Genomic DNA, 14,786 nt, shown 5'->3' with positions numbered 1-14,786 from the left:
TCATATTGAATTAGACCCCAACTTCCTTAATCAGATTCCTATAGCATAAGAATTAAAATCAAGAATCAATATAAATGGGAAAGATTCAAACTAAAAAGCTTCTTCTCAGCAAAAAAAATAATCAGTGAGGTGAATAGAGAACCTACAGAATGGGAGAAAATTTTTACTACACGCACATCAGATAGAATACTAATCTCTAGGATATATAAAGTAGTAAAAAATCTTAATACCCCAAAAACCCAAATGAACCAATCAATAAATGGGCCAAGGAACTTAACAGACACTTCTCAGAAGATGAAATACAATCAATCAACAAATATGGGAGGGATCCAACATGGCAGCGGGTGCAGAGAGATCAAGTCTCTGACCTCTTCTGCTGTGCAGGCATAGGGAGTCGTAAACAGTCTAAATGCTGTTTGCTCAGGATCACTAGGCAATGCTGAGCTGACATGGATCTGGGTCATACAGTCTGGGCCTCTCAGAACACACACTGAGCCCGGATCAGTTGAATTCAAGCTCCCATTCGCCTGCTTCCCGCAGAAAAACAGCTGTGACTCAGCACTAACCCATCCCTCTGAAACAACTGGTCGGCCCTTCTGATCCTTTGGAGGTAAATGCCAACCAAGCCTTCATAGGCAGTGGCCACAGGATTAAAACAGGGCTTAGAATAGACAGTCAGGACCCATCAGTTGCATTGGTCACCCGGCAAAGGAAAACGAACTGTCGCCATTTGGAAGAGACACCACCATGGCAGAGAACTGACGTCACCAGACTGCAGCAGAGGACATAACTTCACTGAAACCAGTGGCTACAGGTGTGTAATCCCCTAGCCTTCCTTCTCCACACATCAGGGAAACCTTAAGGGCCCCTCCCAGCTCTCCCGTGAGCGCAATAGCCAGACTTAGGAAATCAGGAGTGGCGCGGGACCCGCTCCCACCAGTGCTGACAACTGAGGTCTCCTGCACCAGTTACCACGGGCGTGGCTACCGGAGGGCAAGTAAAATTCCCTGAGGATTCTCAGCCCCAAGCTCTACAAACTTAGGGTCTGAGGGAATGGCAAACAGGGAGAGTGTGCCCAGTCATTCATGAAAACAGGGCTCCCGGGAGCAGCAGACCTGGCGTGTAGCCAGTATTGTGGTGAGTGTCACTGGAGAGGGGCCTGGCTAGAGGAAAAGTGGGGAAGTGACTAGACACAAGAAGAGGCCCTAGGCACTCAGGATTCCTCGCCCAGTCTGGGAGGAAGAGCTGCTACACAGTGGTTGGTTCCCGCATATTGACAGGAGAAGCATGGCCTGGTGGGCACAGCTCCACCTACTGGAAGAGAAATTAATCAAACTCTAAGACTGCATTTATTAGGTTGTTTTTGTTTGTTTGTTTGTTTGTTTTGATTTGGGTTTTTTTTATTTTCATTTTTCTTTCTTGTTGTTTTTTTAATTCTTTTAATTTTTTTTAAATTTTTTTCTTCTAATTTTAGTTTTTATTTTTTTATTATAATTATTTTTAAAAATTTTTTTTCTTTTTTTATTTCCTATTTTTTTCTTCTTTTGTCTTTTCATTTCTTTTCAATTTCCTTATTCTCCCTTCCTTGAATTCTACCTGCTTACTCTCATTCTCTCTTTATTGACGTCTTCCCTTCCCTTCTAATACCTTTCCTCCCAAGCATCAAATAAATTTATAGGAGTAAACAGTAACTCAGCAGTCAAACAGAACAAGAAGTAACATGAGCACCATGAAAAAGCAAGGAAGAAGAAAAGTACAAACAATGCAGGACAGTCTAAATATTCAGGAGGACCTAGAGTCAGCAGAAAAATGGTCACATAAAGAACTCAAGGAATACCTTAGACAGATGGAATGGAACCTTAAAGAGGACAGGAGACAGCAAATTCAAACAGTGAAAGAACACATTGAAAACGAATTACATAAGCAGATAAAATAAGAAGTTAAGCATCTTTATCAGGAGATAGAGATTATAAAAAAATCAAACAAATATTCTAGAAATAAAGGAAAGTATAAACCAAATTAAAAACTCAAATGAGAGTATTACTAACAGAGTGGATCAAGTAGAAGCCAGAATGTCAGATAATGAAGACAAAATATATCATCTTGAAAAGAGTCTAGCCAACCCAGAAAGGCAGGTAAAAAAATCATGAGAAAAACATCCAAGAGATATGGGATAACATAAAAAAAACAAACTGAAGAGTCATCGGAATAGAGGAAGGTATACAGATTCAAACCAAGGGAATGAGTAACCTGCTGAATGAAATAATTACAGAAAACTTTCCAGAAATAAAAAAGGAAATGGATATACAAATTGTAGATGCATACAGGACACCGAGCATACGAAATCACAGTAGACCAACGCCAAGACACATTGTTATGAAGATATCCATTATACAGAACAAAGAGAAAATATTAAAAGCTACAAGAGAAAGGAGGCAGATTACATTCAGGGGTAAACCAATAAGGTTAACAACGGATTGTTCGTCACAGACGCTGAAAGAAAGAAGGTCCTGGAAAAATGTATTTCAAACACTGAAAGACAATGGATGCAAACCAAGAATTCTGTATCCAGGAAATTAAGCTTCAGGTATGACAACGAAATAAAAATCTTTCATGATAAACAAAAGTTAAAAGAATTTGTAGCCAGAAAACCAGCATTGCAAAGCATCTTGAGCAAAACATTACATGAGGAAGAAATGAAAAACAATAACCAAAACCATCAGTGGGAAGTGCCTTGCTAAAGACAGAGGGAGGGGGGAAAAATTATCAATCATAAATTTTAAAAAAAGGATAAACAGTCAAACATGGCTGGAAGTACAAACCATATATAAATAGTAACTTTAAATGTTAATGTCTTAAACTCTCCAATAAAGCGACATAGGCTGGTATTATGGATTAAAAAAACAAATCCAACAATATGCTCCCTCCACGAAACACATCTGATTGGAAAAGACATACACAGGCTGAAGGGGAAAGGATGGGAAAAAATATACCACGCACACGGTCCTTGTAAGCAAGCAGGGGTGGCCATCCTCATATCGAATAAAATCGACTTCAAGACTAAATTAATCAAAAGGAATAAGGAAGGACATTATATACTGTTAAAAAGAACCATTCACCAACAAGACATAACAATTATCAATATTTATGCACCAAATAATAGTGCTTCGACATTCATAAAACAAATTCTCCTCAAGTTCAAGAATAAAATAGACCACAACACAATAATTATGGGTGACTTCAACACACCTCTCTCACCATTGGACAGATCCTCCAAACAAAAGTTCAATAAAGAAACTATAGAACTCAATACCACAATCAATAACCTAGACTTAACTTACATATATAGAATATATCAACCATCATCAAGTAGATATACTGTTTGCTCAGCAGCACATGGATCCTTCTCAAAAATACACCATATATTATGCCATAGGGCAACCCTCAGTAAATATAAAGGGGTGGAGATAATACCATGCATTTTATCTGATCATAATGGAATGAAACTGGAAATAAATGATAAAAGAAGGAAGGAAAAATCCTACATCACATGGAAAATGAACAATATGTTATTGAATCATCAATGGGTTACAGAAGACATAAAGGAGGAAATCAAAAAATTCTTAGAGATAAATGAAAATACAGACACAACATATCAGAATCTATGGGAAACAATGAAAGCAGATTTAAGAGGGAAATTCATCGCCTGGAGGTCATTCCTCAAAAAAAGAAAACAACAAACAAATAAATGAGCTCAGACTTCATCTCAAAGCCCTAGAAAAGGAAGAGCAAAACAACAGCAAATGTAGCAGAAGGCAAGAAATAATTAAAATCAGAGCGGAAATCAATGAAATTGAAACAAAAGAAACTATTGAAAAAATTAACAAAACTAAAAGTTGGTTCATCAAAAAAATAAATAAATAAGATCAACACACCCTTAGCCATGCTAACGAAGACAAGAAGAGAGAGAACTCAAATTACTAACATACAGGATGAAAAAGGCAATATCACAACAGATGCTACAGAAATACAAAAGACAATTAGAAATTATTTTGAAAACCTATATTCCAATAAAATAGAAGATAGTGAAGACATCGATAAATTTCTTAAGTCATATGATTTGCCCAGACTGAGTTAGGAGGATACACACAATTTGAACAGACAATATCAATGGATGAAATAGAAGAAGCAATCAAAAGACTACCAACCAAGAAAAGCCCAGGACCGGATGGGTATACAGCGGAGTTTTACAAAACCTTTAAAGAAGAATTAATATCAATACTTTTCAAGTTATTTCAGGAAATAGAAAAAGAAGGAGCTCTTCCAAATTCATTCTATGAGGCCAACATCACCCTGATTCCGAAACCAGACAAAGACACCTCAAAGAAAGAAAACTACAGACCAATATCTCTAATGAACCTAGATGCAAAAATCCTCAGTAAAATTCTGGCAAATCAAATACAAAAACACATCAAAAAAATTGTGCACCATGATCAAGTAGGATTCATCCCTGGGATGCAAGGATGGTTCAATATACGGAAATCAATAAATGTTATTCACCACATCAATAGACTTAAAGATAAGAACCATATGATCATCTCGACAGACGCAGAAAAAGCATTTGACAAAGTACAGCATCCCTTTATGTTCAAAACATTAGAAAAACTAGGGATAACACAAACTTACCTCGACATTGTAAAAGATATCTATGCTAAGCCTCAGGCTAGCATCATTCTGAATGGAGAAAAATTGAAGGCATTCCCTCTAAAATCTGGAATAAGACAGGGATGCCCTCTATCACCACTTCTATTCAATATCGTTCTCAAAACACTGGCCAGAGCAATTAGACAAAAGAAATTAAAGGCATAAAAATAGGAAAAGAAGAACTTAAATTATCACTATTTGTGGAAGACATGATTCTATACCTAGAAGACCCAAAAGGGTCTACAAAGAAACTACTAGAACTAATAAATGAATTCAGCAAAGTGGCAGGATATAAAATCAACACACATAAATCAAAGGCATTTCTGTATATCAGCGACAAAACTTCTGAAACAGAAATGAGGAAAAACACTCCATTCACAATATCCTCAAAAAAAATAAAATACTTGAGAATCAACCTAACAAAAGAGGTGAAAGATTTATACAATGAAAACTACAGAACCCTAAAGAGAGAAGTAGAAGAAGATCTTAGAGATGGAAAAATATACCCTGTTCATGGATAGGCAGAACTAACATCATCAAAATGGCGATATTACCAAAAGTTCTCTATAGGTTTAATGCAATGCCAATCAAAATCCCAATGGCATTTCTTGTAGAAATAGATAAAGCAATCATGAAATTCATATGGAAAAATAAAAGACCCAGAATAGCAAAAGCAATTCTAAGCAGGAAGTGTGAATCAGGTGGTATAGCCAAACCAGATTTCAAACTATATTACAGAGCAATAGTGACAAAAACAGCATGGTACTGGTACCAAAACAGGCAGGTGGACCAATGGTATAGAATAGAGGACACAGAGACTAATCCACAAAGTTACAACTATCTTATATTTGATAAAGGGGCTAAAAGCATGCAATGGAGGAAGGATAGCATCTTCAACAAATGGTACTGGGAAAACTGGAAATCCATATGCAACAAAATGAAACTGAATCCCTTTCTCTTGCCATGCACAAAAGTTAACTCAAAATGGATCAAGGACCTTGATATCAAATCAGAGACTCTGCGTCTGATAGAAGAAAAAGTTGGCTCCGATCTACATATTGTGGGGTCAGGCTCCAAATTCCTTAATAGGACACTCATAGCACAAGAGTTAATAACAAGAATCAACAAATGGGACTTACTTAAACTAAAAAGTTTTTTCACAGCAAGAGAAACAATAAGAGAAGTAAATCGGGAGCCTACATCATGGGAACAAATTTTTACTCCTCACACTTCAGATATAGCCCTAATATCCAGAGTATACAAAGAACTCAAAAAATTAGGCAATAAGATAACAAATAACCCAATCAACAAATGGGCCAAGGACCTGAACAGACACTTCTCAGATGAGGATATACAATCAATCAACAAGTACATGAAAATATGCTCACCATCTCTAGCAGTCAGAGAAATGCAAATCAAAACCACCCTAAGATACCATCTCACTCCAGTAAGATTGGCAGCCACTATGAAGTCAAACAACAACAAGTGCTGGCAAGGATGTGGAGAAAAGGGTACACTTGTACATTGCTGGTGGGACTGCAAATTGGTGCGGCCAATTTGGAAAGCAGTATGGAGATTCCTGGGAAAGCTGGGAATGGAACCACCATTTGACCCAGCTATTGCCCTTCTCGGACTATTCCCTGAAGATCTTAAAAGAGCATACTAGAGGGATACTGCCACATTGATGTTCACAGCAGCACAATTCACAATAGCTAGACTGTGGAACCAACTCAGATGCCCTTCAATAGATGAATGGATTAAAAAAAAAATGTGGCATTTATACACCATGGAGTATTACACAGCACTGAAAAATGACAAAATCATGGAATTTGCAGGGAAATGGATGGCACTAGAGCAGATTATGCTTAGTGAAGCTAGCCAATCCCTAAAAAACAAATACCAAATGTCTTCTTTGATATAATGAGAGCAACTATAAACAGAGCAGGGAGGAAGAGCAGGAAGAAAAGATTAACATTAAACAGAGACATGAGATGGGAGGGAAAGGGAGAGAAAAGGGAAATTGCATGGAAATGAAGGGAGACCCTCATTGCTATACAAAATTACATATAAGAGGTTGTGAGGGGAATGGGAAAATAAACAAGGAGAGAAATGAATTACAGTAGATGGGGTAGAGAAAGAAGATGGGAGGGAAGGGGAGGGGGGATAGTAGAGGATAGGAAAGGCATCAGAATACAACAGTTACTAAAGGGGCATTATGTAAAATTGTGGATGTGTAACCGACATAATTCTGCAATCTGCATTTGCGGTAAAAACTGGGAGTTCGTAACCCACTTGAATCTAATGTATGAAATATGGTATGTCAAGAGCTTTGTAATGTTGTGAACAACCAATAAAAAAATCAACAAATATGAAAAATGTTCAAAATCTCTAGTAATTAGAAAAATGCAAATCAAAACCTCCCTAAAATTTCATCTAACTACAGTCAGAATAGCAGCTATCAAGTATACAAACAACAGGGCCATGGCTGTAGCTCAGTGGTAGACCACCTGCTTTGCATACATGAGGCACATGTGCACCACATAAAAATAAGTACATAAAGATACTGGATCTATCTACAATTAAAAAAATACAAACAACAATAAATATTGGCAAGGATGTGGGGAAAAGGCAATCATACATTGCTGGTGGAATTGCAAATTAATGCATCCAAAAGTGAAAGCATTATTGAGATTCCTTGGAAAACTGGGGATAGAACCACCATTTGGCCCAGCTATCTCACTCCTCAGTATATACCCAAAGGACTTAAAATCAGCATACTACAGGGACACAGCCACATCAATGTTTATAGCAGCACAATTCACAGTAGCTAAATTGTGAGACCAATATAGATACCCTTCAGTAGATGAATGAATAAAGAAAATGTGGTAAATATACACAATGGAATATTACTCAGCATTAAAAGAGAAGAAAATTATGGCATTTGCAGGTAAATGGATGGAGTTAGAGAATATAATGGTAGGTGAAGTAAGTCAATCCCCAAAAAACTAAATGCAGAATGCTCTCTGATATAAGGATGCTGTTTCATAATGGGATGGGGTGGGCAGCATGGGAGGAATAGATAAACTTTAGATAGGGCAAAGGGGAGGGAGGTGAATGGAGAGGGCATAGGGGTAGGAAGATGGTGGAATGAGATGGACATCATTACCCTAAGTACATGTATGAAAACATGAGTGGTCCAATTCTACTTTGTGCACAACCAGAGACATGAAAATTTCGGCTCTATTTGTGTAATATGAATTGAGTTGCATTCTGCTGTCATATATAACAAATTAGAATAAATAAAATAAAATAAAGAAAGAAAAAAGAAAGCAGAGTGCAATAAATGCCTCTAGGTTTTGGGCTGGGAGCCTTCACAGGGATGTTTACACTTCAAAGGAGACTAGTTAGATACTAGGTAAAATCCTTTACAATAAAAAAATATAAGAGTGAATGGTGCTGATTAGCTTCCCTGAAAACCAGCTGGTGGGGAAATGGGAGCAGAACCCTCCCTTTCCCAAGCACTACTTTTTCAGTGTCTTTGGTATTCAGGGCTGGGTTAGTTACCCATTGCAGTAAAAGAAGAAAAAATATTTTATTATATAGACTCCTTCAAATTGGGAGCCTCTGAGCTTCCCCCTCCCTACACACTGGGTATAAAGTTCTAAAGAATTCTGGACTTGAGGTTCAGATGGACAAATGAATTTAGGTGAAAGCCCCCACTATGGAGTTAGCAGCAACCAATAAACCTGCTTCCTGCTAATTCCTCACTATCTAGCCTCAACTGTCCTACTTCATGGCCAGTGGAAGCAGGTGTGAACACTCTCTGGGACTAAGCCTGGGAAGGCTGCATTGGTGGGAGCAGAGGGGGTAGAGGACTGGCTCCCTCACCCCATGTGTGGAATGTTTGAGAGGCTCCTGAGATCCAAACCCCCAGCAGAGAGCAGCAACTGCCAGGCCCTAGGGATGTGCTGATCTAATCTCCCCCAGAGCAGACAAAACCCAGCAAAGCCCCTGAGGCCTGATTAGAAGTAAGCACCACACATGGAACACCCCTCACAGAAATCTGCCGCAGCCCCATCCTGGCAGTGCATCCAGATGGTCAGTCTTTGTGTACAAAATGCCAAAGACAGTTCTTCCCACTATCTCCTACATCACACTAATTATAATAAAAGAAGAGAGTCATCAGAACCAGCTTCAGTGGAAGGCCAATCAAACTAGAAGCTCCTTGGCCAACACAAAAACAAGGGGCCAGAAGAGATCCAACGTGGTGGCAGGCGCGGAGAGATCAAGTCTCTGACCTCTTCAGCTACACGGGCATAGGGAGTCGTAAACAATCTAAATGCTGTTTGCTCAGGATCACTAGGCAATGCTGAGCTGACGTGGATCTGGGGCGAACAGTCTGGGCCTCTCAGAACACACACTGAGCCCGGATCAGCTGAATTCAAGCTCCCGTTTGCCTGCTACCCACAGACAAACAGCTGTGACTCAGCACTAATACATCCTGCTGAAACAACTGGTCGGCCCTTCTGATCCTACGGAGGTAAATGCCAACCGAGCCTTCATAAGTAGTGGCCACAGGATTTAAACTGGGCTTGGGAGAGACAGTCAGGACCCACCCGTTGCATTGGTCACCCAGCAAAGAAAAACGAACTGTCGCCATTTGCAAGAGATACCACCATGGCAGAGAACTGACATCACCAGACTGTGGCAAAGGAGATAACTTCATTGAAACATGCGGCTACAGATGTGTAATCCCCTAGCCCTCCCTCTCCACATATCGGGGAAACCTTAAGGGCCCCTCACAGCTCTCCAGTGAGCACAATAGCCAGACCGAGGGAAACAGAAGTGGCACAGGACCCGCAGCACGGAACTCCCAGCTACCGCTCCCACCAGTGCTGACAACTGAGGTCTCTTGCACCAGCTACTGGGGGCGTGGCTACTGGAGGGCAAGTAAAATTCGCTGAGGATTCTCAGCCCCAAGCTCTACAAACTTAGGGTCTGAGGGAATGGCAAACAGGGAGAGTGTGCCCAGTCGTTCATGAAAACAGGGTTCCCGGGAGCAGCAGACCTGGCATGTAGCCAGTATTGTGGTGAGCGTCACCGGTGAGAGGGGCCTGGCTAGAGGAAAAGTGGGGAAGTGACTAGACTCAAGAGGAGGCCCTAGGCACTCAGGATTGGAGACTCGCCCAGTCTGGGAGGAGGACCTGCTGCACAGTGATTGGTTCCCGCGTATTGACAGGAGAAGCTTGGCCTGGTGGGCACAGCTCCACCTACTGGAAGAGAAGTTAAACAAACTCTAAGACTCCATTTATTAGTTATATTTTTTTTTATTTGTTTTTTTTTCATTTTCATTTTTCTTCCTTGTTGTCTTTTAAAATTTTTTTGTTTAATTTTTTAAATTTTTTTCTTCTAATTTTAGTTTTTATTTTTTTATTTTTTTTATTTTTTTTATTTTTTTATTTCCTACTTTTTTTCTTCTTTTGTCTTTTCATTTCTTTTCAATTTTCTTATTCCCCCTTCCTTGAATTCTACCTGCTTACTCTCATTCTCTCTTTAGTGACTTCTTCCCTTCCCTTCTAACACCTTTCCTCCTGAGCATCAAATAAATTTATAGGAGTAACCAGTAACTCAGCAGTCAAACAGAACAAGAAGTAACATGAGCAGCATGAAAAAGCAAGGAAGAAAAGGAGTACAAACAATGCAGGACAGCCTAATTATTCAGGAGGACCTAGAGTCAGCAGAAAAATGGTCATATAAAGAACTCAATGAACAACTTAGACAGATGGAATCGAACCTTAAAGAGGATATGAGACAGCAAATTCAAACAGTGAAAGAACACATTGAAAACAAATTACATAAACAGATAAAAGAAGAAGTTAAGCATCTTTATCAGGAGATAGAGATTATAAAAAAATCAAACAATAATTCTAGAAATGAAGGAAACTATAAACCAAATAAAAACTCAAATGAGAGTATCACTAACAGAGTGGAGCAAGTAGAAGCCAGAATGTCAGATAATGAAAAGAAAGAAAAGATTAACATTAAACAGAGACATGAGATGGAAGGGAAAGGGAGAGAAGGGGAAATTGCATGGAAATGAAGGGAGACCCTCATTGCTATACAAAATTACATATAAGAGGTTGTGAGAGGAATGGGAAAATAAACAAGGAGCGAAATGAATTACAGTAGATGGGGTAGAGAGAGAAGATGGGAGGGAAGGGGAGGGGGGATAGTAGAGGATAGGAAAAGTATCAGAATACAACAGTTACTAATAGGGCATTATGTAAAATTGTGGATGTGTAACCAACGTGATTCTGCAATCTGCATTTGGGGTAAAAATTGGGAGTTCATAACCCACTTGAATCTAATGTATGAAATATGATATGTCAAGAGCTTTGTAATGTTGTGAACAACCAATTAAAAAAAAGAAAAAGAAAAAAAAGAAAATAAATAAAATCTTTTGCTTAGCTAAAAAAAAAAAAAAAAAAAAAAAAGGGGGCCATTCTAAGGTGGTAAAAAGTCCAAGAAATGGAGAGAAAACCCTTGGGAACAGGCATTGATAATCCATCATTCCTGAACAATTTTAACTACCTTAGTAGGGACAATTCTTTCACTTTTCATTTCAAATATTTTTCCTTTTTTTTTTCTTGGTGTTCCTGCTATACTGATTGGTTCATAGTACATATACAGAGACATATTTCTTTTTTCTCATCTTTAGCATTTTTCTTTTTTATTTTTATTTGTTATATGACAGAATGCTTTACAATTCATATTACACATTTAGAACACAATTTTTCATATCTCTGGTTGTACACAAAGTGGAGTCACACCATTCGTGTCTTCATACATGTACATAGGGTAAATCTTTAGCATATTTTTTTGAAAATTATTTTTTAGCAACTTTGTTTTGTTTATTTACTTTTATGTGACGCTGACGATGGAACTCAGGGCCTCAAGAGAACTAGGCGAACCCTCTACAGCCACAACCCCAGCCCTAAATCTCTAACATTTTTAATAGTTATTTTTCCTTGCTTTGTTTGAGGGTTATGACATTTTATTTTTGTTTTGTTTTTGTTTACTTGTTTCTTGTTTTTCTTTCTCTTCCTCCTTCACCCAATAACAGCTAAATTCCCTTGTTCTTTCTTCCCCCCTCTTTTTTTTTGTATTTGCTATTTATTCTCCTGCATACTGATAACCTTCACTTGCTACATCTGTGTTCTCTCACTCACATTTTGAACATCTAAAGGTTTTTTTTACCTTCCTATCACATTTTCTTTTCTCTTAATGAACTATACTTTTATAATCTTTAGAACTATTTGCTCCATGTAACTGCTGCCCCCAACCATTCATGCTGTTGCACTTATTCATTGTGTGGATGGCACAGCTGACACTTGCTGCTTACTATAATGCCAATTCTTGTCCACAGCTATTTACCGTCTTTGCTGCTGGCAATTTGTGACCTCACCATTACTGTTTCTGGGTAGTTAGCACTGTCTATATAGGAGTAGGCATTGGGTATTTATTTCAATGCTGTATGTTCTTTGCTTCACTTGTTGCTTTTTTTCTCCCTGCCTTTTCTGTGCAGTGCTAGGAATCTACAAACCAAGTACAAGTTCATAGGGAATAAACTCTGCCACTGAAATAAACCCAGACAAGAGACAGCTCACCTTGACCTACACCCAAATTAACTGTACACAAACTTAGTTAAAAATAATAGAAAAGTCAAAACCCTAGAAGGAATAACCAGGTCCCAATTAGAAACAGCTGACAGAACTCAGTTTCCACTTATGGGCATTCACTTCTACAGAAAATCAGACAGAAGACACTTTAGCAAGAGAAGGTCATGCCCTAAAAAAGACACACACACATAACACAAGAAGAGAAATCAATCCCAAAAGATATATAAAATCTATCCCAGGAATACATTAAATATGAATAAACAAGGTAACACAATACCTTGTGATGGCAAATTTCATCCTGCAAAATTAACAGTCATTGACAGAGAAATAAAAGTAATGACCATGTACCTCCTAGGCCTGTTTTCCTGTGCAGTAGCATACCTGTTGCCTTCCACCTCAAAGTGTAAAGACGGGGAATTAAAGGAGATTAAAGGAGAATCTCCCCCACCGCCAAGAAGTTGTTGTCCCAAGAAAACAAAGAAGAAATGGGCAGACTCACCTCTCCCCAGAAGAGGTTCTGCCAATTCTTCAGGGCATGCAACCTGTTCAGTTTGTCCTCATGCTACAAGTGCTCATCAGGAGGTGGAAGTAACAGTTGATATCCTGCAGACTCATGCTCACCAACTATATGGGCAGGTTGGCTTCAGGAGCCTTCGCTTTCTTGATGAGAGCATCCAGGCTCCTGAAATCACAGAAAACCTCTGCTGTCACTGACCCACACTTTTATGTCACTGTCTTTTGATTTACAGATAACTTCACAGAGTTATTTGCTCCCTCTACTACTGTGAAAGGCATATGGAAGGAAGGCCCTCCTGTCCTCCAGCAGCAAGGATGAACTCATCCATTAGCCAACTCTATTTCCAAGTCATATTATAAAAGCCCCACCTGGAGCTTCTCGCCTAGAGTCATAGGACCAATGATGACAAAACTAGTGGTCTAAATATTTAGAAATCAACCAATATTAAGACTCGTTTTAAAACACTACATCCTTTAAGGAGTGAAGCCACATCTTCCAGGATTTATAATTCTGACATTTTCTTGTTGTTTGTACTTTGATCACTGACACCAGCTACTATGCTGTTTAATTCCTAGCAGTTGAAAAATATGTTCTATTGATGATAATCCAAAAATGGAACAGATTAAGGTGTTTTTCTGTTATCCAAAAGAAATGCTTTTAAATACTTTCAAATCTAAAACTTAGATTAAGAAAGATGACTAAGGTGTATTTTCTCCCCTTTGGAGCAAAATGCAAGAGAATAAGAATATGATAATTTGTTGAGTTTACTGAGATTCTTGGTTTTAAAGCTTACAGCTTAGAATGTGTCTGGAAAGCACGGTAAAATGTGATGCTTTTAAATAAAATTATTCCAAGGTAAAAAGTCTATTAAAACACACAAACAGACAGACACACACACACACACACAAAAAAAGATACCATAAAGAAATAGGAGAATAGCACTATTCTAATTGATACAGTGATACTCATTAGTCATGACAAAATTCAATGCTCAAAAATAATTCAAATTCTTGCACTCTACATCAACAAAATTGTATGAAAATATTTTAGTGAAAAAAATATTTTTGACTAAATTTTTCTGACTACATCAAAACATATTTTAGAAATAATAAAAGGCTTATTAATAATAATTAACTTAGCTTTATACATTATAATGCTCAAAATATTTAAAGTGTATCATCATTTACATGAAGATAACTGTAGTTCTCAATTACAAATTACAAATTACATTTTGAAATATGGTACTTCCCCTTCATAAGTCAAAAAAAATAAAACTGCAAGTATTATAAAGTTTTTGAATGAAATCCCATACTAATTTTGTCAATAGCATTTCTATTCTCCACTTTCATAATTTCTATAAATTTTTCTATTTATTATAAGAAGTACCGTATAAAGCAATGGAATTAATAAGTAATACAAATGATAAATACAATATAAAAATGACACCTACCCCATCTCTAAGTCTCTAAGCCTTATTCCATCTGATGAAGTTTAAGGTTTAAATTAGGCACAGAAATGGAAAAAGCACTAAGGATACCATGAAGCTGCATGCTATGCACATTCTTCAGCCATATAAATGTCCTCCCAACACACACACACACACACATACACACACACACATCCTGAGTGGGATGGTTTATAAAAGCAGATAATGATTAAGTGGATAGTAATATAATATTGGATAGGAAAGATCTTTCTTACATTTGAAAGCAAACATAATTTATTAATTTAGCTATTTTGAGAAAATACTTTAAAGTTTTTTTCCAAACTAATACATTGTAGAAAATATTTGTAATTTATATATGACAAGTAATTAACAAAAACCTCATAATAGACTTGTAGAAACATTAGCAAGTAGAATACATCAACAAAATTTAAAAATATAA

At 37.7% G+C, this 14,786-nt stretch overlaps 1 long non-coding RNA gene across 4 annotated transcripts in view; it reads right to left on the bottom strand.

Moving 5' to 3' along the window:
* The window catches only part of LOC144367375 (uncharacterized), an 81,039-nt gene that overhangs the window by 54,227 nt on the left and 12,026 nt on the right, over positions 1-14,786 (bottom strand). For all 4 annotated transcript variants that reach the window (XR_013426705.1, XR_013426702.1, XR_013426704.1 and 1 more), the window contains exon 4: positions 12,883-13,065. This is a non-coding gene — a long non-coding RNA (uncharacterized LOC144367375). The remainder of the gene's footprint in view (positions 1-12,882; positions 13,066-14,786) is intronic.

Source organism: Ictidomys tridecemlineatus, chromosome 10, assembly GCF_052094955.1.
Source record: "Ictidomys tridecemlineatus isolate mIctTri1 chromosome 10, mIctTri1.hap1, whole genome shotgun sequence".
Classification (NCBI taxonomy): Eukaryota; Metazoa; Chordata; class Mammalia; order Rodentia; family Sciuridae; genus Ictidomys; species Ictidomys tridecemlineatus.
This window is presented reverse-complemented; position numbering and strand designations above follow the sequence as displayed.